The sequence below is a fragment of the Balaenoptera musculus genome, chromosome 1 (assembly GCF_009873245.2).
Source record: "Balaenoptera musculus isolate JJ_BM4_2016_0621 chromosome 1, mBalMus1.pri.v3, whole genome shotgun sequence".
Taxonomy (NCBI): domain Eukaryota; kingdom Metazoa; phylum Chordata; class Mammalia; order Artiodactyla; family Balaenopteridae; genus Balaenoptera; species Balaenoptera musculus.
The window spans coordinates 116,260,575-116,269,930 of NC_045785.1; the positions used below are offsets into that span (position 1 = coordinate 116,260,575).

At 35.8% G+C, this 9,356-nt stretch overlaps 1 pseudogene; it reads right to left on the reverse strand.

Moving 5' to 3' along the window:
- Window positions 1-8,267: 8,267 nt before the first annotated feature.
- LOC118903667 lies at window positions 8,268-8,439 on the reverse strand (annotated as a pseudogene).
- Between the last annotated feature and the right edge of the window lie 917 nt (window positions 8,440-9,356).

Below are 9,356 nucleotides of genomic sequence, written 5' to 3' on the forward strand. Positions count from 1 at the left end.
GGGGATCCCTTCCCATTGTGCCCACAAAAGGCAGAGCACTGCCTAAGGGAGCTCCAGAGATGGCAGTGATCCGTGGCTATCAGCTTGGACCCCAAAGAAGGGAATGAAATGCTAAGACTGCTGCCACTGCCACCAAGAACCCTGTGTGCAAGCGCAGGCCACTGTCAACACCCCCCCCGGGAGCCCATGCATCACACCACTGTCAGGGTCCCGAGATCCAGGGACAACTTCCCAGGGAGAACACATGGCACACCTCAGGCTGTTGCAACATCAGGATGGCCTCTGCCACCTCAGGCTCACCCTGCATTCCAATTATGACTACCGTACCCCCATCCTCCCCCCAGCCTGAGTAAGCAACAGAGCCCTAATCAGCTGCTGCCTTAACCCCTACTGTCTGGGCAGGGAACAGACACCTGAAGGCAACCTACATGCAGAGGTGGGGCCAAAACCGAAGCTGAACCTCAGGAGCTGTGCAAACAAAGAAGAGGTAGGGAAATTTTTCCGTGCAGCCTCAGGAGTAGTAGATTAAATCCCCACAATCAAACTGATAAACACTGCAACTGAAGAATACCTGAATAGACAATGAATGTTCCCAAAATTGAGGCAGTGGACTTTGGGAGCAACTGTAGACTTCAGGTTTGCCTTCTGTGTCTGATTTCTTTCTGGTTTTATGTTCACCTTAGTATACTATTTAGTGCTTATTATCATTGGTGGAATTCCTTACTGGTTTGGTTGCTCTGTTCCGTTCATATATATATATATATATATATATATATATATATTCTTTCCTTTTTCTCTTTTTGTCTGTATGTGTATGTTTCTTTGTGTAATTTAGTCTGTATAGGTTTGCTTTTACCATTTGTGCTAGGGTTCTGTCTCTTCGTTTTGTTGTTTTGGGTTTTTTTTTTTCTCTTCCTTTCCTTCTGAGCCATTTGGCTGGCAGGGTCCTGGTGCTCAGGCCAGGTTTTGGGCCTGAGCCTTCGAGGTGGGAGGGCTGAGTCCAGGACATTGGACCACCAGAAACTGCCCAGCCCCACATAATATCAATTGGCAAGAGCTCTCACACACAAATTTGTCTCAACACTAAGACCCAGCTCCACCCAAAGGCCAGCAAGCCCCAGTGTTGGATGCCCCATGCCAAACAACTAGCAAGATAGGAACACAACCACACCCATTAACAGAGAGGCTGCCTAAAGGCATATTAAGTTCACAGACACTCCAAAACAGACCACCAGATGCGGCCTTGCATACCAGAAGGACAAGATCCAGCCCCACCAACAAGAACACAGGCACTAGTGCCCTCCACCAGGAAGCCTACACAAGCCACTGAACCAACCTCACCCACTGGGGCAGACACCAAAAATAACGGGAAGTATGAACATGCAGCTTGAGAAAAGGAGACCCCAAACACAGTAAGTTAAACAAAATGAGAAAGCAGAGAAATATGAAGCAGATCAAGGAGCAAGGTAAAAACCCACCAGACCAAACAAATGAAGAGAAAATAGGCAGTCTACCTGAAAATGAATTCAGAGTAATGATAGTAAAGATGATACAAAATCTCAGAAATAGAATGGAGAAAATACAAGAAACATTTAACAAGGACCTAAAAGAACTAAAGAGCAAACAAACAATGATGAACGACACAATAAATGAAATTTAAAATACTCTAGAGGGAACCAACAGCAGAATAACTGAGGCAGAAGAACTAATAAGTGACCTGGAAGATAAAATGATGGAAATAACTGTGTCAGAGCAGAAAAAAGAATGAAAAGATTTCAGGACACTCTCAGAGACCTCTGGGAGAACATTAAACGCACCAACATTAAATTATAGGGGTCTCAGAAGGAGAAGAGAAAAAGAAAAGGTCTGAGAAAACATTTGAAGAGATTATAGTTGAAAACTTCCCTAACATGGGAAAACAAATAGTCAATCAAATCCAGGAAGCGAAGAGAGTCCCATAGAGAATAAATCCAAGGAGAAACATGCCAAGACACATATTAATAAAACTATCAAAAATTAAATTCAAATCAAATATATTAAAAGCAGCAAGGGTAAATCAACAAATAACATACAAGGGAAACCCCATAAGGTTAACAGCTGATCTTTCAGCAGAAACTCTGCAAGCTAGAAGGGAGTGGCAGGACATATTTAAGGTGATGAAACGGAAAAACCTACAACAAACATTACTCTACCCAGCAAGGATCTCATTCAGATTTGATGGAGAAATTAAAACCTTTACAGACAAGCAAAAGTTTAGAGAATTCAGCACCACCAAACCAGCTTTACAACAAATGCTAAAGGAACTTCTCTAGGCAGGAAACACAAGAGAAGGAAAAGACCTACAATAACAAACCCAAAACAATTAAGAAAACAGTAACAGGAACATACATATTGATAACTATCTTAAAGGTAAATGGATTAAATACTCCAACCAAAAGACACAGGCTCACTGAATGAATACAAAAACAAGACCCATATATATGCTGTCTATAAGGGACCCATTTCAGACCTAGAGACACATATAGACTGAAAGTGAGGAGATGGAAAAAGATATTCCAAGCAAATGGAAATCAAAAGACAGCTGCTGTAGCAATACTCATATCAGACAAAATAGACTTTAAAATAAAGACTATTATAAGAGGCAAAGGACACAACATAATGATCAAGGGATCAATCCAAGAAGATATAACAATTGTAAATATTTATGCACCCAACATAGGAGCACCTCAAAACATAAGGCAAGTGCTAACAGCCATAAAAGGGGAAATCGACAGTAACACAATAAGAGTAGGGGAATTTAACACCCCACTTTCACCAATGGACAGATCATCCAAAATGAAAATAAGGAAACACAAGCTTTAAAAGACACGTTAAACCAGATAGACTTAATTGATATTTATAGGACATTCCATCCAAAAACAGAATACACTTTCTTCTCAAGTGCTCATGGAACATTTGCAAGTATAGATCATACTGGGTCACAAATCAAGCCTTGGTAAATTTAAGAAAACTGAACCCTTATCAAGTATCTTTTCCGAACAAAACACTATGAGACTAGATATCGATTACAGGAAAAAAACTGTAAAACATAAAAACACATGAAGGCTAAACATTATGCTACTAATTAACCAAAAGATCACTGAAGAAATAAAAGAGGAAATCAAAAAATACCTAGAAATAAATGACAATGAAAACACGATGACCCAAAACCTATGGGATGTAGCAAAAGAAGTTCTAAGAGGGAAGTTTATAGCAATATAATCCTACCTTAAGAAACAAGAAAAATCTCAAATAAAAAACCTAACCATACACCTAAAGCAATTAGAGAAAGAAGAACAATGAAACCCCAAAGTTAGAAGAAGGAAAGAAATCATAAAGATCAGATCAGAAATAAATGAAACAGAAATGAAGGAAACAATAGCAAAGAATAATAAAACTAAACCCTGGTTCTTTGAGAAAATAAACAAAATTGATAAACCATTAGCCAGATGCATCAAGAAAAAAAGGGGAGAAGACTCAAATCAATAGAATTAGAAATGAAAAAGGAGAAGTAATAACTAACACTGCAGAAATACAAAGGATCATGAGAGACTACTACAAGCAACCATATGCCAAGAAAGTGGACAACCTGGAAGAAATGGACAAATTCTTAGAGAAGTACAAACTTCCAAGACTGAACCAGGAAGAAATAGAAAATATGAACAGACCAATCACAAGCACTGAAATTGAAACTGTGATTAAAAATATTCCAACAAACAAAAGTACAGGACCAGATGGCTTTGCAAGTGAATTCTATCAAACATTTAGAGAAGAGCTAACACTTAACCTTCTCAAACTCTTCCAAAATATAGCAGAGGGAGGAACACTCCCCAACTCATTCTACGAGGCCACAATCACCCTGATATCAAAACCAGAGAAAGATGTCACATAAAAAGATAACTACAGACCAATAACACTCATGACATTGATGCAAAAATACTCAACACAATACTAGCAAACAGAATCCAGCAGCACATTAAAAGAACCATACACAATGATCAAGCAGGGTTTATCCCAGAAAGGCAAGGATTCTTCAGTATATACAAATTAATCAATGTGACACACCATATTAACAAACTGAAGGATAAAAACCGTATGATAATATCAATAGATGTAGAAAAAGCTTTTGACAAAATTCAACACCCATTTAAGATAAAAACTCTCCAGAAAGTGGACACAGAGGGAACCAAACACAACATAATAAAGCCATATATGACAAACCCACAGCCAACACTGTTCTCAATGGTGAAAAACTGAAAACATTTCCTCTAAGATCAGGAACAACACAAGGTTGCCCATTCTCACCGCCATTATTCAACATAGTTTTGGAAGTTTTAGCCACAGCAATCAGAGAAGAAATGAAATAAAAGGAATCCAAAACCAAAAGGAAGAAGTGAAACTGTCACTGTCTTCAGATGACATGATACCATACACAGAGAATCCCAAAGATGATACCAGAAAACTACTAGAGCTAATCAATGAATTTGGTAAAGTAGCAGGAAACAAAATTAATGCACAGAAGTCTCTTGCATTCCTATACACTAACAACAAAAAATCTGAAAGAGAAATTAAGGAAACAATCCCAATTACCACTGCAACAAAAAGAATAAAATACCTAGGAATAAACCTTCCGAAGGAGACAAAAGACCTGTATGCAGAAAAGTATAAGACACTGACGAAAGAAATTAAAGATGATACAAATAGATGGAGAGATATACCATGTTCTTGGATTGGAAGAATCAACATTGTGAAAATGACTATACTACCCAAAGCAATCCACAGGTTCAATGCAATCCCTATCAAACTACCAATGGCATTTTTCACAGAACTAAAACAAAACATTTCACAATTTGCATGGAAACACAAAAGACCCCGAATAGCCAAAGCAATCTTGAGAACGAAAAATGGAGCTGGAGGAATCAGGCTCCCTGACTTCAGACTATACTACAAAGCTACAGTAATCAGGCCAGTATGGTACCGGCACAAAAACAGAAATATAAATCAATGGAACAGGATAGAAAGCCCAGAGATAAACCAACGCACATATGGTCACTTTATCTTTGATAAAGGAGGCAAGCATATACAATGGAGAAAAGACAGCCTCTTCAATAAGTGGTGCTGGGAAAAATGGACAGCTACAGCTAAAAGAATGAAATTACAACACTTTTTAACACCATACACAAAAATAAACTCAAAATGGATTAAAGACCTAAATGTAAGACCGGACACTATAAAACTCTTAGAGGAAAACAGTGGCAGAACACTGTTTGACATAAATCAGAGCAAGACCCTTTTTGACCCAGCTCCTAGAGAAATGGAAAAAAAAAAAAATAAACAAATGGGACCTAATGAAACTTAAAAGCTCTTGCACAGCAAAGGAAACCATAAACAAGACCAAAAGACAACCCTCAGAATGGGAGAAAATATTTGCAAACAAAGCAACTGACAAAGAATTAATCTCCAAAATATACAAGCAGCTCATGCAGCTCAATATCAAAAAAACAAACAACCCAATCCAAAAATGGGCAGAAGACCTAAATAGACATTGCTCCAAAGAAGATATACAGATTGCCAGCAAACACATGAAAGGATGCTCAACATCACTAATCGTTAGAAAAAAGCAAATCAAAACTAGCATGAGGTATCACCACACACCAGTCAGAATGGCCATCATCAAAAAATCTACAAACAATAAATGCTGGAGAGGTTGTGGAGAAAAGGGAATCCTCTTGCATTTTTGTTGGGAATGTAAATTGATATAGCCACTATGGAGAACAGTATGCAGTTTCCTTAAAAAACTAAAAATAGAACTATAATATGACCCAGCAATCCCACTGCTGGGTATATACCCTGAAAAAAACATAATTCAACAAGAGACATGTACCACAATGTTCATTGCAACTCTATTTACAATAGTCAGGACATGGAAGCAACCTTAGTGTCCATCGACAGATGAATGGTTAAAGAAGATGCGGCACATATATACAATGGAATATTACTCAGCCATAAAAAGAAACAAAATTGAGTTATTTGTAGTGTGGTGGATGGACCTAGAGTCTGTCATACAGAGTGAAGTAAGTCAGAGAGAGAAAAACAAATACTGTATGCTAACATGTATATATGGAATCTTAAAAAAAAAAATTAGTTCTGATGAACCTAGGGGCAGGACAGGATGAAAGACACAGAGGTAGGGAAAGGACTTGAGGACATGGGGAAGGGGAAGGGTAAGCTGGAACGAAGTGAAAGAGTAGCAATGACCTTTATACACTACCAAGTGTAAAATAGATAGCTAGTGGGAAGCAGCTACATAGCACAGGGAGATCAGCTCGGTGCTTTGTGACCACCTAGAGGGGTGGGATAGGGAGGGTGGGAGGGAGACACAGAAGGCAGGGGATATGTAGATATATGTATACATATAACTGATTCAATTTGTTATACAGTAGAAACTAACACAATACTGTAAAGTAATTATACTCCAATAAAGATGTTTAGAAAATAAAATTAAATTAAATTTTAAAAAAGGCAACCTACAGAAGGGAAAAAATTATTTTCAAATCATATCTGATAAGGGTCTAGTACCCAAAATATATAAAGAACTCTTACAACTCAAAAATAAAAAGATAACCCAATTTAAAATATTTAAAATCATCATTTTGTACTGAAATACTTCAGCCTTATTGTTGAAAAGTAGTTTACTCTATATGCATGGATCTAATAATTCTATAGTCTCCATTCTGTTACAACGATTCATATGTATTTTATTATTCCATAGCCATGGCATTTAGTTTAATGTAGATTTATGGTAAACCTTTACATTCTCCTTTCTTCTTTTTAAAAATTGTTTTGGCTGTTCTAGGTCTTTTGCATGTACATATAAATTTTAAACTGACTTGTCAACTTCTATTTACAAAGCATGCAGGAATTTTGGTTGAGATTGTTTGAATTTATACACTAACTTAGGGGGAATTGACATGTTAACAATATTAAACTTCCAATCCATGTTCATAATACATATTTTTACTTATTCATGCTTTCTTTAATTTCTCTCAGCAATAATGTATAGTTTTCTGTGCAGACGTCTTCACATATTTGTAAAAGTTATCACTAAGTATTATTTTTAATGACATTTAATGATATTTAAAATTGTTTTCTAATTTTTGCTATTATTTAGAATACAATATATTTGTATATGTTGGTCTTGTATTCTGAAAACTTGTTAAATTTACTTTTTAATTCTAGTACATTTTCTATTAATTTCTTGGGCTTTTTCTATAAACAGATGAGATCAGGCATATTCAGAGTGGTATGGCCGTAGAATTTTTCTATAAACAAAAACAGACCATATGTGAATAAAGACAATTTATATTTATTCCTTTACAATTTTAATGCCTTTTTAAAATGCCTTTAATTTCTTTTCCTTACTTTGTTGCCGTAGTTAGAAACAGGACAATATTGAATATAAGTGACAAAATGTACCTTTGCATTACTCTTTTTCTAAGAGATAAAAAATTCAGTCTTTCACCATTAATTACAGTAATAGCTGTCAGTTAAGAAAATTCCCTTCAATTGCTACATTGCCAAGATTTTTTTCATGAATGGAGTCTAGACATTATCTAATTTTTTTCTGAATCAATCAAGTTAATCATATATGATTTTTTTCCTTTATTATGAATATGGTGAATTTCATTGATTGATTTTCAAATGTTAAACCCATCTTTTATTACCAAAAGGAAACCTACTTGTTCATGGTGCATGATCCATTTACATATTGTTAGATATTTTTTACTAGCATTTTCTTAATGATTTTTGCAAGTATGTTTATGAGGGATATTTTTCTTTCATTATCTTTTTATGTGTGTTATGTGTAAAGACCGTCTGGTTTTGAATTTGAAGGAAGCTGGCCTCATAAAGTGAAAAACACGCTCACTTCCTCTCTAATCTGGAAGTTTGTGAAGAATTTGTACAAGTTCTGTAAATCTTTGATAGAATTTACCAGTGATGCCATTGAAGCCTGGAGTATTCTTTGTAGGAAAATCAAATTTAATTTAATTTATTTAATAAAAATAGGACCACTCATATTTTCTTTTCTTTTTTTTTTTTTTTGTGGGTCTCACAGGTACATTTATTCATGCACAAGGGCAGCAGCACTGCTACAAGTCAACACGATGTCTCATGTTTGTGTTCTGCCTACAACACAGCCAGACTGACATCCCATTAAAGAAAGCTGGTTAATGATGACCATGAGCAGGCACTGGACCAGAAGCTTTCAAGGCTTTACTTCTTTTATCAGCACTCCTGATTTTATAAAAGACGAAACCCATCAACCCCATTCCTACCCAAATCTTGGGTATAGTAGGGCATCATGGGGATCCAAGCGTTCTTAATAAGGCCTTGAAGCATCTCGGGCACAGGATCAGCATCTCATGTCGCCCTAACTCACAACAAACAACTCGGAAATGTCACTGAGTGCACAGGCGCTGCATGGGACCTGCTGGGAAAGCAGGACCACTCATATTTTCTACTTTTTCTTGGGTCAAATTTGATCATCTGTGACTTTGAAAGATTTTATCAACTTCATGTAAGTGGTTGAAGTGACTTACACAAAGTTTCTCATAATCTTCCTTTCTTAACCATTTAATACATACAGGATCTGTAGTAATGTACCCTCTTTAATTGTGACTTTTCTTTCTTGGTTAGTCTGACTAGAAGTTTATCAAATTTGTTTATTTTTTTAAAAGTTTTTGGTTTCATTTATTTTATTTTGTGTTCTATTTAATTCATTTCGGTTTTCATCTTTATTATTTATTTTCTTCTTTTCAATTTGGTTTTAATTTCCTCTTCCCTTCTAAGCTTCTTAAAGTGGAAGCTCTGATCATTGAATCTGGACCTTTCTTCTTTACCAATATAAGCATTCAAAGCTATAAAACTCTAAGAATGGCTTTAGTTCTATCACACAAGTTTTTATGTCTTACATTTTCATTCAGTTTAAGATATGTCACAATTATCCCTGTGATTTCTTCTTTGACCTATGAGATATTCAAAAGTGTGTTGTTTAATTTTTTTAATATTTGTGGATTCTTCCATATTCATTTCTGTTATTTATTTCTAATTTAATTCCATCATGATCATGGAAGATATGTTATATAATTTTAATCCACTTATATTTATTAAGACTTATTTTAATGCCCAGAAAATGGTCTACTTTGGTGATTGTTTCATGAACACTCAAAACATCTATTTTCTCTGAATATGAAATTTTAAGTTTGTAGACATTTTTGTTTAGCTTGTTAAAGGTATTGTTCCATTGTCTTCTGACT